The sequence below is a fragment of the Zalophus californianus genome, chromosome 12 (assembly GCF_009762305.2).
Source record: "Zalophus californianus isolate mZalCal1 chromosome 12, mZalCal1.pri.v2, whole genome shotgun sequence".
NCBI classification, from domain to species: domain Eukaryota; kingdom Metazoa; phylum Chordata; class Mammalia; order Carnivora; family Otariidae; genus Zalophus; species Zalophus californianus.
Window position 1 is genome coordinate 40,596,161 of NC_045606.1, and position 18,411 is coordinate 40,614,571.

The 18,411-nt window shown below is 37.7% G+C and overlaps 1 protein-coding gene and 1 pseudogene across 1 annotated transcript in view; one reads left to right on the forward strand and one right to left on the reverse strand.

Annotated features, from left to right (window-relative positions):
* Window positions 1-18,411, forward strand: part of UMAD1 (UBAP1-MVB12-associated (UMA) domain containing 1) — a 214,447-nt gene that overhangs the window by 76,883 nt on the left and 119,153 nt on the right. The window lies entirely within an intron of this gene.
* Window positions 2,683-3,407, reverse strand: LOC113911797 (annotated as a pseudogene).

Genomic DNA, 18,411 nt, shown 5'->3' on the forward strand with positions numbered 1-18,411 from the left:
ATGTGCACTAAAACTTTGAATGTGTTACATGGAAAAACCTTATAAAGGATGGCAGTGTTCCAAATGTAGATTGAGTTGGTCATCTATGAAACAATTCCTACTACTGATGGATCTTAATAGTGCCACCTGCTAGTTCTTTCATAGTAAATTGTGTGAAATGACACATTCTGTAAACTGATGAACTACTTATTTATTTAATAAATCCATCAGTGAAAGAAACCTCTGTCCTAAGAAATGGAGCTATTTATTAGACCCAAAAGGTCTTAAGCCAGAAATGTCAGGCATTTTTGTGGACCAAGAGTGTTGCCCTCTGGCATTGTTTTTTTTGTTTGTTTGTTTTTTGTTTTTTGTTTTTTTAACTGCAGCAAGTAACACACCATACCCAGTTGGTATATTTGTCCTTTATCTGGCAGGAAACTCCAGAATCTCTGGGTAGTTGGGTGAATGCCAAGTTAAACCCCAGAAAGACATCAGTGGTCTTGGCGTATAGTTCTGAAGATACTCTGGCCTATAAGTATGCACTGAAGGCTGACATTTTTGGGTGTTTCACTGGTACATTTCCTTTGTCGATTATATTTATTGGTTTAGAGGGAATATCTTTTACCCAGCCATGACATTGTTATCCTAGAGAACAAAGCAAACCAATATAAATTTCATATTCCTAAATTAGAATTGTGGTCCTCTTGTTAGAATAGACATTGCTCATGTTTTGAAATTAATATGATTATATGAAATGGATGGTACACAGAAAACATAGCAGTTGGTGGTAATTATGTCTACACAGGCTGGTATGCTGGCCGGACACTGTGCAAAATTACTACAGGGCAGTGTTTCCTACTGGCCAGTCATGTCAGTTGAAGTTAGGTATTCTGCTAAAATACCGTATTAATCTTCAACTTGTCACTGAACCTTTCTTTAAATGTTTATGAAAACATGTGAGTTGTTCATACTTACCTATTTTATGTGCTTAACTTTCTCTATTTGTATTAGTAGCGTGGAAATCTCTTGAATCCAGCTACCACACGCCAAGACAGACTTCGCACTTCCTGATAAAATTATGTTTCTACAAATATCTCTCTTTAGAGAAGAAAATATGAGTGCAATTTCTGGCTGTTTTAGGTAATTCTGAACTTGTAATTTCCTTACATCTTCAAAGGATTACGATCACCTTTGCCTTTTCTTTTTTGATTGTAGTTGAGAATTAGCAGTGTATGCTTTAATTGTATAGTTTTGTTCTTCCCCACCTTATAAAAAAAAGCTTTTGATCCACATTATTATGATCAAAGTTATTATAAAGTTAGTGTAGAACTATAGGCTTAATTAGAGCATTCCTTTTGAGATACTGTCCTTAGTTCTGTAATCCTGGGGAGACTGCTGTTCACTCATGGAGTCTCAGCAGTTCGTCTACTACAGTGTGAATTGGGAATGCTAGGTGAAATTAAGCCATTAGATTTATCCTAGTGTGAATGTGAATCTCCCGTCAGTTGCCAGAAATTCTCTGTGGTTCCTGGACTGGTGATGCAGCTAACTTTTACTTATTAAGATTTTTCATTTTAACTAAGGCCTTTAGGTTTGAACTCTTAAGTTCATGAATGTAGGAAGCTTATGCTTTTGAAATTATCTTTTGGTGCTTTTACTTTTCAGAGGTAAACCTCTCTTCTTATTTGGCTTTCACCTAAGTAAAATAGAAAGATTTGTTATTCTTTATTATATGGAGAAGTATGGAATCATTACCATACATTTGAAGTTTTGTCATAAATACTTAAGATCATGAGGAATATGGTTACAAGGAAGCCATTCACCACACCATACTGAGAGTAAATGCCTAGCCTAAAAAGCTTTTGTGATCTTTCATTTTCCATTCATCCCCTCAGAATGAAATAGTTACCTATCATTTCCATTAATTTGCATTATCATCTTATGATATATCTTTTTGTTTTTGAAGCAAAATGGTATGCCAGATAATTTTATTTTTTCTTTCAGAAAGCAATGTTTTTAATCCCAAATGCATGAATTAAAAATGCTTTGCTATCTCCCACAATGCTCAGGAAATAGCTAAGACCTAAGACTCTGATATTAAAAAGCATTTTCATTCAATTTGAATTGTATTACATAGTATATATGATTATAAAGTGTTTTATTTATACTCCTAAAAGTGTACTTAATGATCTGTTGTGAACAGGGTGGTGTTATTTTAATGGCTTCAACCATGGAACACTTGGGTTTCATAAAACCAGTGGTGTAAAAAAATTTTCAGGAACACATCATATAAATTACTGTTTAATAGACAGTGATTTGTGAAGAGTGATTATGCCTTAAATGAATATTGTTGCAAGGTCAGTCAAAGAGAAAAGTTGACATTGGGTGATTGATAGCATAACACTCTTGAGGGCACAGATATTATAGCTAGAGATAACCCATCGTGATACCAGGTTTGAAGGAAAAATGGTGTAACTTAAAGGTTATTTTTTTAAGGTACAATGAGGTGTGTGTGTGTACATATACATGCCTGTGCACATACTGAAGCCTTCTGCAAACTTTTCATCCAAGTCCACTCTTAGTTTGTTATACACATTTCTTGGAGAACCATGGCTAAGATGCCATATCTTCATCTTCAGAATTCCTATAAAGGCGGTTTTGATTATCTTGATCCTGAAGTTTTACTCTTCCCCAAAGCCTGCTTCATTCAGTTTGGAAGGACCTGGGAACACCCATGAATTCCCTCCCATACAGTTTGCCATAGTAGTTGTGTTCCTGAAATTTTGTGCCAGTCAGGAATGGATCTCTCATTGTGTGTCCATGATTAGAGAATTGCTTTCTCCGATAAAATCTTTGTTATCTCCTGGTAAAGGAGAAATGGTGGTATTTATTACAAAGAGCTTTGCCATTTGGTGAGAGAGAGAGGGTTATCTTTTGAATATTCTAGTAAAATATGCCAGCTGGATTTTTGTGCTGTCCTTCCCAGTGACTTCACTGCATTCTTTTGGGCTTTCCAGATTGCAATTGAGGTTTTCAGTGCTATTAGTTCAGGCTGCACTTATGTCGCTGATATAAATTAGTCCTTTCTCTCCTCGGTTCCCAGTGTGAATATTACACATTCTGACTTGAGAAGCGTGGTCTTTGGAGATGTCTGCTGCTCAGATCCTCTTCCTGAGACTGATCCCTTTGGATTTTTGTAGTTCAGTTTTGAGATCTCTACATGTCTTCTTCCTACGTCCCAGCTCTTGTGCTAAGCCATTGGTTTTAGGTCACAGGTCCATTTTTCCACTTTCCAGTTTGATGACGGTGGATTTCTGTGCCTCCTTACCTGCTGAGTTTCTACTTCTGTCTTTTTATCTGGAAGAGTTCTGTTTATTTAGATCATATCTGTTCACTCAGTACTTTCAGATTTAGTTGTCTTTATTCATTTTAGTCCAGTGTGCTCTTCAAATTATCTTATCGACGCAGGCCTTCTGATGTGCATGATAGCCCCTATTTACTTGTTTTTGTTTCAGAGAACCTATTTTTCTTCATCTAATCAAGTTCCCATAAATGTTTCTTCCAAACATCTTATTCTTTTCTTTAAGAAAGAGTTCTCTCTCTTTGAATCCTGAAATTGTTTCTTAATGTCTTCATATAGAGTGACGGGCAAAATAAGTGACAGACTTTTTCCTCAGTGTGTTGAGATGAGGGTCACTGTGTCTCTCTGAGCTTTGCCGCAGTTCAGAAGGCCGGTGTCATCCCCTACTGATGCTTCCAGCATGGAACCTGGAGCCTGGCTTCCGGTGGCCGCCGAAAGAGATGGTCACTTCCCCTCTCCTCGCCTTAGGAAATGAACCGAAAACAACGGGGGTGGCCAGAGGTCATCAGACGTCCATTTTCCCCACAGACCGCGCTGCTTCTCCTGGCGTGATAACTGCCTTGCTCGACGAAGGTGATCCTTTTCTTGGCTTGGTCTGCACTCCTGCCTGCCAGGTTCTGTACGACACCATTTTGAGAGTCCTGACGTCTTCTGGAGAAAAAGGAGTTAAGCGTCCCAAAATGTATAATTTTTATATGTTAATTTAGGGGAAACCCTTATTGTCTAGTGAATCAGACATCTGGATCTGAATCTCAGCTCTGCGACTTTCCAGCTGGGACTTTGGTGAGTTAATTAACCTCTCTGGGCTTCAGTTTTCCTCAGCTCTGAAAGGAAGATGATGACATGGTCTCAGTAGGGCTGCCATGATGTTTATATCTGAGAATTTATGTAAAATATGCAGCCCAGCCCTGGGCCCAGGATGGGTGCTCCCTGAACAGCAGTTTCTGCTGAGGTTTCTGCCCATGCTCACCACCAGTTCTTAAGTTTGCCTTTTGTTTTGTCCATGACTTAATCTCTGGAGCAAATAATCTTAGTCATGTTGGAGGATCAAAAGCCTGGAGAAAAACTACCACCATGATATAAGTGAAAGACAAAACCAGCAGGAAATACTCAGTGTTATTTGATTTATTTAACCTATGACAATTTCGTTTTTTTTTTTTTTGATGACACACCAGTGGTTGTACTATTATTTTAATGTGTACACTGAGATTTATACAGTTTTAGTTACCCTTATATTTTCGTCTAACAGAAGATGATTGTTTTTGCTTTGTTTATCTGCAAGTTTTTGCTAAATTGGTCTCCTTGAAGCTTGGCATATTATCTTTTTATGTGTAGTAATATGAGGAAGAGTGCGGAATGTGGTCAGGTCGCATAATTTTAGAGTAGCCAAATTTTATGATAAAATGCAGAAGCACCATAATATAAGGTTGGTATATTTGCTTCTTTTGGGTTTTTTTTTTTTTTAGATCTTCAAATTTATTCAGTTTTGTATTTTTAACAGATTTGGTGACACACATGCTCTCTCTCAAAAGAAAAAAGAAAAAGAAAAAGAAAAGGAAAATATTCAGGATTAGTTCAAAAGAAGTGAATAGCTCGCTATTTTTAGAGAGGGAGAGAGCATATGCGTGCGTGTGTGTGCAGGTACAGAGGGGCAGAGGGAGAGGGAGAGAATCTCTCGATCTCATGACCCTGAGGTCATGACCTGAGCTGAAATGAAGAGTCGGATGCTTAACTGACTGAGCCACCTAGGCTCCCTTTTCTTTTTCTTGAAATCTGTTTCCTTGGTTTTTTACCTCTCATCTCTTCTGTGTGGTCTCAATAAGCATCTATAGATTTGACTTACAGAACTCATCTTGAGGTTTAATTTAGGTTTTCTTTACTGAGTGGTGCTTCATGCGTGGTAGGAGGTTAAATCCCCTGAATACTTCTCATGGTTAATTGGACCAAATCATTTCCTGCATATTATCTGTGGTGAATTATAGTAGAAGATCCCAGTGAGACACAGTCCACCCTAGTGGCCAGGGGCTTGGCCTCTGAAGCTCAAAGCTCATTAGGCCGGAGTTCAAATCTGGTGTATATAACATTAATTAGCTGTTGGTCTTTGGGCAGGTCACTTACTATATGCCTCAGGTTCCCCCATCTGTAAAATGGAATAATAATGCCTAATTTATCAGATTGTTGTAAAGGTTAAATGAGATGGTACTTATCAGAGGCTTAGCCCAGCTCATGTATACACTAAGTCTTCAATAAACATTAGCCATTATTATGTAATGGAAGAGACAGTGTTATTAAAATATTGTCTTACTGATCACCTTAAACCAAGCAACAACATAACCCAGTTTTTCATGTTATCTATTGAGAAAATGTATTCTAAAGCCAGGCTAATAGAAAAAAGTCATTTTCATATATATAGGATAATTATTCTGAATTAATAAGAGGGTCTATAGACTATTAAACAGTAGGTAGCTATTGAAAGAATTAATCCATTTTCTTAAAGATGTTCAACATATGACCAAGGCCTAGAGTAGGCATTGGAAGGATGTAGTATACTTCATGAAATTTTTCCAGTATGGGATCTGACTTGCTGAACTTGAAAATGAAACAAACAAAACAGAAGCTTGTTCTCCCTGTGCCCATGGTGCCAAAAAATAAATCACTGCTGTATTCATCAAGTCATAAAATTTAAATCATCTCTATTTGAGTTGGATAGCTCAGGGTAGTATTTGACGCTAACCACTGGCTCAAGCAGGATCTGGTGATATTTAATGGACTATTGTTCAAGGTCAATTGACACTAGGTTGTTGCCTCAATATTAAAGTATTGCAAAATGATATGGATGTAAAGAAAACTCATTAAGCAGTGGCTATAAATGAACTTCATTTGTTCTTCTAACCATATGTATTATGGTTTATGCTTGTGTTTGTGCTTAATGCTGTGCATTAAGAAAATTTTCTTGCCTTAGCTTTACCAATAATTTGCTCTTTTTCTGAGCTCTCGGGGCTGTGGCTACCTAGCAACAACACATGTAGGCATTTCTTTATGTGCTTCTCCTGCTTTCGTATTTTCTATCGGCCAGAACCCCTGGCCTCTATCCTCTCTGGAAGGCTGCTGATGCTCAGAAGAGGCACTGTCTTTACCCGGAACAGTAAAGTACCAGTGTTTTTTTTGTTTTGTTGTTTTTGTTTTTTTTTACATCTGCCATGTTCGGTTGCCTTGACATGGCTGCATTTGGAATTAGCTGGTAGCTTGAGAATGTGGAGCCATTGGCTTCAGGGTCAGTGTTCCCAGGTGAGAGAGAGTTCCCAGGTGAGACAGAGAATGGGTCAGGGAAATAAAAAGGAGGGGCTAGGGAATGAAATCCTGTTGTTTGGATTCCTAGAGCAGCTGGCAGAAATTTTAGGAGAAAGGGTAAGAAACTATTTTTACTTCTCAGCACCACTATTCGGGTATAAGATCTGAAGTTATATGAGTTATAAACTTTTAAAGTATTTCAGGTGTTGCTTAATTATTACATAAGTATACCCTAAGTGGCTTAGGTTATGTACTTTTAAACTAGGAAATTAGCATAGTTTGCTGAAATAGCAGACTTTTCATTTGACAGACCGCAGATGAGGCCATATACATACTTAGTTATGACCTGAATCAGCAGGCATTGGAGGTCTGACCATGCAGTTAGACTCTGCCTCACTCTCATCATTTGGCTGGGCCTCTGCGAAATGCACCCCATATTGCCGGTCAATTGCTGTAACTTCAGGGGAGATTTGGCATTTTCCCCCATTCCTAACACCTGCCCTTTTCACGTCGTGCTCAACAAAATAAAACAGTGCTTTGTAGCAGGCATGATAACTCCACCAGTGTTTCTTTGAAGTGATTATTTACTCTTGTGCAGTATGGTTTAACCTCAGTACTTGTGCTGTCTAAAAACGGTCAGAAATATTTGCAAAACTTAGGTTCTTTAAGACCCATTTTTTCTCAAGGAAGCTGACGGGTGTTTCTAATGACACGGCAAGTTGAGCAAAAAGCTTTAGAAACGCTGGATATTTATATCAGAGTCAAAAGCAGTTAGGATTTCTTGAAATATATGTGTAAAAAAATGGAACCCGAGTTTATACAACTCAAGGTATTTCATGATCTTCTGCAAAATTAGAGGATTTTCAAATGGCCACTTGGGGATGATGATAATTCATGAAGAGTAGAAGAACTGACCCAGCTTGCCAATTGATTGGTTAGAGAAACTTACAAAGATGTTCAGCTTCTGTGTATTTGTCTGTACAAAGGGGAAGCACAGGAAGGTTAGCCAGGACTTGGCTGAAGAGAAATCTGAGTAAGCTTTGCAGTTCCTGTGTCAATGGGGAAAATAGGAAGGCAGCTTAAATAAGTTAAGACTGTTAAGCATCTAATTACTATGTGGTGAGCCCCTTTGTTTCCCATAATAGGAGGATAATTGTTAAAAGTTCCTGAAATCCTGGAATTACCACTACTTTCAAGGCGTGAGTCAAATTTGAAATTCGGAACAGCAGGCTAAAACTTTCAATTGAAAACTGCTCAGTTGCAAACTTTAATATGAAGCAAAAGAATTCCATCATTTGGTCGAAACCTACATATATATATATATATATATAAATTTTGTTTCATCTGCCTCAAAGAATGTTTTGTGAGAATTCGTGACTACCCTTTGTGTCACCTGTCGCCTAAAAGTATCACCTAAATCCTCCTGTAAACTGTTGTACATTTAGCTTTCCACCACTTCTTATAAGATTGATGTTTTCTACCCACAGCTTAAAATACTACTTGATTCATCCTCAGTTGTTTCAAATTTTAAGTTGGTATTGCCTTTGCTGTAGAAATCTGAAATTCTAGAATTTTGAAACTTGGAGAACAAGTTCAAGTAGGACATACCTTTCATAACTGTTCATAACACTATCTGTTCTTATAATTTGCCTTTGGCATTACCCTTTCCATCCTGAAGATTCACAGCCCTTTTTATAGTTTATTACCTATGGCAATCAATAGATTCCATAACCATTTTCATTTCTTTGGACTCTATCCAGTGCCCATTTATGTCTTGACATGCAGCTATGAGAATTAAAGACAGTTTGAGAGCAGAAATAAGTTTAAAGTCTTCCTCAACCAGTACTGACATCAGGAATTCACTGTTTCTCTAAGTCCTTGTTAAACCCTGACTTTTAGGCATGACTTTTTTTTCCTGCACTCCATTCATTTGATGGAAACATTAATTAAGTTAATAGCATGGCAGCGTCTCCCACTGCCACTGTGAGTCCCTGAGCAGTAGTGCACATTACATTAACTTCTTCAGGTTATAAAGCCCCCATTTTGCACGGTGAAGCAGTCATTTCAGGGAATAGTGCTTAATGAAGTTTCCCCAGGTGTTTAACTTATGAGAACTTGGAATTCCTCTAAGTGCAAGGAAAAAAATAAAGAAGTGGTTTTTTTAAACAAGAATTTTAATACAGTGAATTAAAACAATTAGAATGATAGTTGAGGTTCTCTATGCTTATTAAGCCAAGGTTAAATTGAATAAACCTGACACCATTGGCTTGCTGAAAAGCAATTGTGAAGTTTTCCATTAACTACAATTAATATAATGATGGAGCAAAACCTGCATTTCTTCTTCCTCTAAAAATGGGACTATTAAGTATAAGGCTTTAAATCAACTTACTAAAACTTCAATACATTTGTAAAATAACAAAGTAAAGTCATTTTTCTGCTCCTAAATAAAATATTTTAGTTTTTTGATGTAGTAAAACTAATTGGTTTATAATTAGAGTTTTATTGAAGAAATCTTTCTTACCGACTGCCTCTTAAAACTTACCATAGTGATAAAATTGTTGTTGAATCGTTACTGAGTCCCCTCCATTGTATAGCACAGGGCCTGGTACATAATAGGTGCCCAACAAACGTTTGTTGACATGTTGAAGATTTACATGGAATGGCCTCTTTTCTGTGTAACATTTACTTTTTTTTAAGAGTGATTTATTTATTTGAGAGAGAGAGAGCGTGTGTGTGTGTGTGTGTGTGTGTGTGTGTGTGCGCGCGCGCACGAGCAGGAGACACAGAGGGGGAGGGAAAGAGAATCCCAAGCAGACTCTGCACTGAGCACAGAGACTCACACGGGGCTCGAGCCAAGTACCTGAGATCACGACCTGAGCTGAAGCTACGAGTTGGACGCTTAACTGACCACACCACCCAGGTGCCCCTAACATTTACTTTTTATAATCAACAGTTTTTTACTACATTGTAATTATTATCTAGGTTCTACTTCTATTTAATTATCTTTCTAAAATTTTTTATTAAATTTAATTTAAATGTAAACATTTGTACTAGGAAAACATAACTAAAATCTCATGTTTGAACTCTTTCCCCTTTTTAAATTATTGAAATATAGTTGATGTACAATGTATATTAGTTTCAGATGTACAACATAGTGATTTGGCAATTCTGTGCATTACTCAGTGCTTGCCACAATAACTGTAGTCACCATCTGTCATGGTACAACATTATTACAGTGTTACCGACTATATTCCCTGTGCTGTACTTTTCATCTCCATGGTTTATTTTATAACTGGAAATTTATACCTCTTAATCCCCCACACCTATTTCACCATCCTCCCTGCTCACCACCCCTCTGGTAACCACCAGTTCTCTCTTTTAAGCATCTGTTTTGTTTGTTCGTTTTGTTTTTTAGATTCCACATAAAAGTGAAATCATATGGCATTAGTCTTTCTTTGTCTGACCTATTTCACTTAGCATAATACCACCTGGGCCCATCCATTTTGTTACAAATGGCAAGATTTCATTCTTTTTTATGGCTGAATAATACTCCATGGTGTGTATATACCACGTCTTCTTTATCCATTCATCTGTCGATGGACACTTGGTTTGCTTCCATATCTTGGCTATTGTGAATGCTTTCCCTTTTAAACATACGTTTTTATATCTGGAAAGATAAAAAGGAAATTGTTACAATGGTTGCTTTCAGGGCCTGGGAGTAGGGTATTGGTGGAGAAGGGGACTCTTCACCAATTAATTTGGCAGATTTTTTTTTTAAGATTTTATTTATTTGACAGAGAGACAGTGAGAGAGGGAACACAAGCAGGGGGAGTGGGAGAGGGAGTAGCAGGCTTCCCGTGGAGCAGGGAGCCCGATGCAGGGCTCGATCCCAGGATCCCGGGATCATGAGCTGAGCCGAAGGCAGACACTTAATGACTGAGCCAGGCGCCCCTCGGCGGATATTTATAAAGCACCCATTAGATGCCAGACACTACGCAAAGTGCTGGCTATGTTGGGGGGACCAAGACATAGTCCGTGTGTTTATGAATTTTAGAACCTAGTAGAGGAACCAGGCATTCACACACACACACACACACACACACACACACACACACACATATACACATGGATATTTATTTACTTACAAACAGTAATGAGAGGTATGAAAGAAAGAAAAGGATGCTATGAGACAGAATTTGCAAGAGGAAACTCATTTAATGTGGGGGGGTGGTGTTCAGGGAGGCCTCTTCAGAGAAGTGATATTTGAGTTGAACTGGAACATGAATCAGAATGAGCTAGGCAAGAGGTAAAAGAAAGAATTCCAGGTAGAGGGACCAGCATGTGCAAAAGCTCAGAGGCAGTGAGGATCTCGGCTTCCTGGAGGAAATGAATGAAAGAAGACAAGTAATGCTGAAGTACAGGGAGGGAAGCAAAGAGCTGGAGTGAAGATGGAGAACAGGTCAGAGCATACAAAACTTAGGAGTTTGAGTTTTGTTCTAAAGTACAAGAGGAAATAATTGAAAGTTTTTTAAGCAGAGGAATAATAGTACCTGGTTTGTTCGTTTTAAAGACCTCACTGGCTGTTGGAGGGGAGAATGGGTAGGCAGTGGTCTAAAGCAATAATTAATAGTCCAGGTGAGAGACGGTGGTGACTTGGGCTAGGATAGTGACCAGGTTTAGTGTGTTTTTGGGGACTTGGTGATGGATTAAATACGGGGACAAAGAGGTACCCTGGAATGAATCTCTGTGTCTGCTGGCATGAGCCACAGGGTGGAGGGTACAGAAGTCTAGAGAAGGAGCAGATTTAGGAGGAAGATCAAGAGTTCGGTTTTTGGACAAAGTAACTTTTACGTAGTAGTGGAGTTTTATAGCAGAGGTTTGGGCTTATAGTGTAAATTTGGGGATTATTAGAACGCACATGGTATTTACATCTTTGTGAATGGATGTGATTATATAGGGAGGGCATGTTGAGAAAGAGCCAGAGACCCAGCCCTGGGGAACTCTAAAACCGAGAGCTTGAGTAGTGTGGGAGAAGCTCACAAGAGACTGAGAAAGAACAGCAGGGGTCAGGAGGAATATTGAGGAGAACGGCTGTTAGGAAAGCTAAGATCAGAAGTGTTTCAATAAGAATTAGGCCCACGTGTTTGTATTACTTACATAACTTGTGTGTGTATACTTACATATATTTTTTCCTAGAAAATACCTTTTATTTATTGCTATTCAAAAAGCAAACCGCAGTATAGCTAAAAATGAAACCAATGAGATGATCTTGGGTGGACTCTTTTAGACTTTTTCTTGATGTACAATTATAAAAGACATGCTCAAACACCTGTACAAAATACATACAGAGTGGGGAATATACAGCATGCGGAATCCAAGCAGAAGGATTTTTCACAAAACCTGCATCCGATTTTCCATGTATTCTCATTAAGTTGTGCCTGCTGTCTGGATTCATAGGACTTTTAAGACACATAAATGTGAAGGTTGAATTTAATTTCGTTCTGATTCTTTCCATGTTTGTTCTCCTGGGCCAAAACTTGGCAAAGTAAGGATTGCCATGCCTAAGTGCTTTATTTCTCCTTCTTATCTGTGTAATAGAGCTGAACCAATCAGACTGCAGGAATGTGGTATTCCCTGAGCCCTTTTGTAGTTGTAATAGCTGATGCTACTGAATTATCTTGCTAAATGATAGGCTTGTTTGCTACTGGAGGGAAGACTGGTCTAATGGAAAGAGCATGGACTTGGATCCAGTCCCAGCTCTAATTCTTACTCCTGCAAATTTGCACAGGCTACTTAATCTCTTCATCCTCCTGTGTGAAATGCCTATTCATAATGAATACCTACCTCACAAAATTTTTGTGAGGATTTATTTAATAAAGCTAAGTATGTAAAATGCTTAAGAAAATATCTTTAACAAAGCATACCCTTAATAAATGTATTGCTTTTTTTTTTTTTAAGATTTTATTTATTTATTTGACCGAGAGAGACGTAGCGAGAGAGGGAACACAGGCAGGGGGAGTGGGAGAGGGAGAAGCAGGCTTTCCCCGCCGAGCAGGAAGCCCGATGCGGGGCTCGATCCCAGAATCCTGGGATCATGACCTGAGCCGAGGCAGAGGCCTAACAACTGAGCCACCCAGGCGCCCCTGATGACTACCTAAGTTCTTAAACCAGAGCTTATACCTGTCTAAAATGGCACTATGGTGGAATATTGACTCCTCTTCCTGTCCTAATAGACTTGCTGAAAACTAAGCCCATCGAAGTGCTATACATTCAAATATAATCATGTTAAAGTAATGATTCTCCATGTATTAGGGAAGACTTGTAGAGAAATATTTATTTTAAAACACATAGGTTTTACACTTATGCACTAGGTTGTTTTTGCTTGGTCTGTGTGTGTATGTGTGCCTTTACATTCCTGTTGAAACCTGAAAGAGGTTCTATATATTTAAATATTATTTTTAGTTCATTCACATCAGTGTGCATTTCTGTTTAAGTATCTGTCTAGAATTGGTTCAGAAGCAACATAATCAGATTTGGTTTGGCAAGTGAAAATGAAGTGTATACAAATTCACATTCTTACAAATAAGTTGCTCTAAAATCAAAGCAGGAGAGTAAATGTAGTGTGAAATGGTACGCAAAATCCAGCCACAGCATAATTAGCCAACGATAGTAGAAACGCCATTTGTTAAAACTTGAATTGTAACAGTCAGTTAATTTTCTCACAACAGGAAATAGCAAAGCAGTTAAGAAACATCATCTGTCAAAAAGAGTATCAAGGCAGATTAAAGAACCACAAATATAAAGTATATAAATTAGAAAATCAAAAACAATGTTCAGTAGCATTTGATCTTGAGAAATGTTACAAATTTGTTGTTGTTGTTATACTGATTGGTTTATTTCAATAAACTTTTCAAAATCATGTTAATACTTTCCCCCTATATATGTATGGGCATATAAAATCTTTTAGATTTGGGATTTTCCTACTTTGGACAAAGTGAATCTACTAGAGAAAGGATATACTAATAATTAAAGCTGGGAAGGTCAGTCAACTTCTTTCCATTCTGTACTGGTTTAAAAAATTTCTTTTATTGGGGCAAAATATACATAACTATTCTAAGTGTAGAATTTAGTGGCATTAATTATACTGACAATGATGTGATATCATTACTACTGTCTGTTTCCCAAACTTCTTCATCACCCCAAACAGGTATTATATTTTTTAAAATCTTTATTGAGATATAATTCACCTGCCATCTGCCATATCATTAACTTAAAGTGTACAATTCAGTGACTTTTAATATAATCACAGAGGCGTGCAGCCATCACTACAGTCACTTCTAGAACATTTTCATTACCCCCAAAAGAAACTCTGTACCCTTTAGCAGTCAGGCTCCGTTTCTCCCCAATTTTCTGCCTCTATAGATTTGCCTAATCTGGACATTTCATATCAATGAAATGATGTAATGTCTGATTTTTTGTGACTGGCTTCTTTTACTTTTATCTTTTCAAGGCTCATCCACATTGGAACATTTGTTATGATGCCATTCCTTTTATTGCTGAATACCATTCCATTCTATGGTTATACCGCATTTTGTTTATCTGTTCATTAGTTGATCAACATTTGGTTTGTAGAAACTTTTTGGCTATTATGAATAATGTTGCTAGGAAATTTGCATACAGGTTTTCTGTAGACATGTTTTTGTTCCTTTTGGGTATATGCCTAGGAGTGGAATTGCTGAATCAGATGGTAATTCTATGTTTAACCATTTGAGGAATTGCTGGAATGTTTTTGCAGAGGAACTGGCCCATTTTACAGTAACAGTGTAAGGGGGTTCCAATTTCTCCACATCCTGGCCAATTCTAATTGTTACTGTCTGTCTTTTTGATTCTTCTCGTCCTCCTAGTGGATGTGAAGTGGCATCCACTGTGATTTTGATTTCCATTGACTTGATGGCTAATGATGGGGAGCATCTTTTCAGGTGCTTATTGGTCATTGATATGTTTTCATTGGACAAATGTCTACTCAGATCTTTTGCTCATTTTTAAGTTAGGTATTTGCTTTTTTAATTATTGAGTTGTAGAAGTTCTTTATATATTCTAGATACAAGCTTCTTATCAAATATGATTTATAATTTTTTTTTCCTATTCCATAGGAATTGTCTCTTTTGAGATTTGACTGTTTCTTCTCTCAGGTTTCTAATTACACTGTGACTTTATTGGGAGAAATTCTGAGCTCTTTATGGGATGGCACCTCAGTGACCAGTTGAGAAAGGTTGCTTCCAGTTCTCTGTGCCTACAAAGTCCATTTCCTAACCCTGCAATCTGCGCCATAGCGTTCATTCAGGAGACATTTATTTTGGTCCTTGCTAACATGTTGGACCCTGCGACCAGCTTCAGAGAGTAGGTGATGGAACTCCTTTCTCGATAAGCTTGTAGTCTAGTGGGCAGGTCTGAAAAAGTTATGTTGTCTGGAAAAGCACTGCATTGTTACAAACCAGGGAGAGTTTATTATATTAGATTTATGATACAAACTTGCAAGTAGTGTAAGGAGACTTGAATATCACTGAGTATATTTTACTTCATGGTGTGTAAAAACTAGTGTAGTGCTTCCAACAAATGGTCTGCCTCCTACACTGTCCACTGTCCCTCATCAGAGCTCTCTGCTCTGTCTCCCTGGGCTCTGGAAGCTTATCATGTTGGGCCATTATTTTTGTCATTGCCTCAGTGGTTTCTTCTCTCCGTTTACCCAAGTCTTATCTGGTTTCCAAGGCCTATCTGAAGGTACCTCATGATGGTGTCTTGCTGATCACTGATGATCTTTTCTTCCCCCAATTAGTGTGGTGCTTTTGAACTGTCATTGTGTCTTAACCAGTAGTCCCATATTTGAATGCTTCCTTGTCCTCCTAGCTTGCATGTACCATTTCCTTCTTTGGGACACTCCCCATGGGGCCAAATGGAAGAAACATGATAAAAACAAAAGTTTCTGTGCTAAGTCTGCAAAATCACTTGGAAAAGTGATGGAGGGAAACAAAGTCTGGGGAAAAATCAAATAGTGGTGGGTTAGCAGATGCTGAGTTGATACACTTAATTAAACAAGCTGTTATGTTGAGTTAATGGTAACGAAAATATACAAATTCAGATCTAGTTTAGGCTATTTAGCATGTTTCTCCCTCCCACCCCAATATTTTTCATGGGATCCGCACTTTTAGTAGGCTGACTTGGAGCTCTCATGTGTTTAAAGTTTTCCATTTCACACATGTTGTCTAAATATGTGCCCGTAGTTTTTGCTTTAGCTACCGGCCTAATAAAAGCCTCTTGTGAATGCTTATCACCTTGTAAAGTAGTTACCAGAGCTACAGTAAAATTTGCCTGCAAGTGAAAAGGCTTTGACTTCCCTAGAGGGAGAATAAAAAACATCTGAGACAAACAGCAGTGACCGAAATTATCTGGTGTAGAAAGTGGCAGAATGCCAACCAAATGCTCTGCCCCTAAAATGTTCTAAACTTCTATCTCAACTCACTAAAAAGGCCACCTTGTTTAAAGAACTTCAAACACAAACTTGGAAATGTCTCACTATTTTGGTACAATTTACACAAACAATCCCCATTTTTATTGCTATCTTTAGGTATTAAAGCCCTAAGAGTTAAAAATTTTTTTTAAATGTTTCTATTTCTTTTTAAAAATGGTGTGTGTGTGTGTGTGTGTGTGTGTAAATTGTTACTGAAAGTTATTGCCATGTTTATTTCAGATACTTCAATATATCTAATTAGAACTGATGTTGATTGTTAAGTAGGCCAAGTGGCCTTCGAGGGTGTGGTGAGAAGTAGTAACGAGAAACCTTCATTAGCTATCAGGATGAGGACTTATTTTTTTTAATTAATAGAGATGGAACGGGTTGATAAATCCTGCTGTTGTTTTGGAGTTGCCATGGGAGAATAGACCATGTTATGTAGAGATATTTCCATGCCTGTCCTGGGGCAGGGGACAACTCTAGCCTTGTTTTGCTCAGAAGTATTGGTATTTTCTTTTTAAGTTACTTTTTTAGAAAGTTCGCTCAACTTTTGCTTTATAATTCTTTAAATTCTTAAACCCAGAGAGTCTTAGTCCTAGAAAACCCAGTTATAGTTAAATGCTTTATTTGCTGAATAATCACTATTATTTTTCCTACTATTATTACCACTCCATTTGTTGAGTACTGTCCTACGGAACATTTCCTAGATGCTACTTTATTTTGATTCCTTCAGAAATCCCCAGAATAAGGCAGGGCAAATGCTTTTACACTGGTTTAGGGATGAGGGAAGCTGAGTTTCAGACATACCAAGGCATGGTATGTAGAGGTCACAGGTAACAGAGAATAATTTTCTCTCTACTCCTCTACAGTGCCACTCAGAAAGCTTCAGATCTTAGGGACACCTGGCTGACTCACTTGATAGACCATGCTCTTGACCTTGGGGGTGTGAGTTCAAGCCTCCCATTGGGTGTAGAGATTACTTAAAAATAAAATCTTAAAAAAATACCTTCAAATTAGGTTATTGTGATACTTCACAGTTATGAAACATTTTTGCCAAGAAATAATAAACCTTTTCATCAAAACTGCCAGGAAGGCTGCTGTAGTAGTAACTCAAAGCAGAGATGGAAGTTTTGGGTCCTTTCTTCTCTGTCACTGAGCCCACTTGGTCAAGGTTTTGGGAAATGGGAAGTCTTCATTGTTGTGTGCTGAATTACCGTTTCTCTATATAACTGAAAATCCGGCCTTCATTGTTTTCAGTTAACAGATAATTTTCCTGAAAGGAAGAGGAGATTTGCTTGTGTTCTTGGAAGAAAGTATAGTAATTAAATCTAAACCATTAAAATATTAGAGAACATGAGAAATGCTGTCTCTGGGCCAAAAAAGAGGAAAATAAGGTGTAATCACCTAATGGAGTATAAGTTTTATTGTATGCATTATGTTCTATATATAAATTAAATATTTATGTTTTGTTATATATTTATGTAATAAACTTAGATGATAATTCCTTAAACCAAAGTCTATTCCATGGATTAGAACATATTGTAAATTCACTACCTATCCATAAATATTTAGAGAAATTTTATGGAACCAGCAATGACATTTTTTTTTTTTAAGATTTTATTTATTTATTTGACAGAGAGAGACACAGTGAGAGAGGGAACACAAGCAGGGGGAGTGGGAGAGGGAGAAGCAGGCTTCCGACAGAGCAGGGAGCCCGATGCGGGTCTCAATCCCAGGATCTTGGGATCATGACCTGAGCCGAAGGCAGACGCTTCACGACTGAGCCACCTGGGCGCCCCCAGCAATGACATTTTGGAAATTGCTGCTACAAAACTAGATGACCAATCCTGGAATTGGAATATAAATTAGTCAATCAATCTTGTTAGAGCTGCCAGAATTTTTTTTTTTTTTTTTTTTTTTTGGATGGGAGCCGGTAAGGTGAGCTTTATCTTTGCCTTGGATTTCTATTTACAGCAAATTATCCAACATTGTGCTGTGGTGGTACATTGATAATACAATCATAATGCTGATTTACCAAATTTTATATAATAGCTGTTGCCTTTTTATACCTGTCTAAATGCTGTAGCTCCTGTTTTTCTCTTGAGAATAGTAGTACATTTTAATATATAAATTTAATTTTTTTCTATTTTTAGAAAAAATGGAGGGAAATGTAGTATTTTTCACAATAGTACTTTGGGATTTAGCTCTGTCATTCTAGGTCGGGCATGGTCATCAATAAGTCAAGGAACCACAAAGATTCCCACATTCC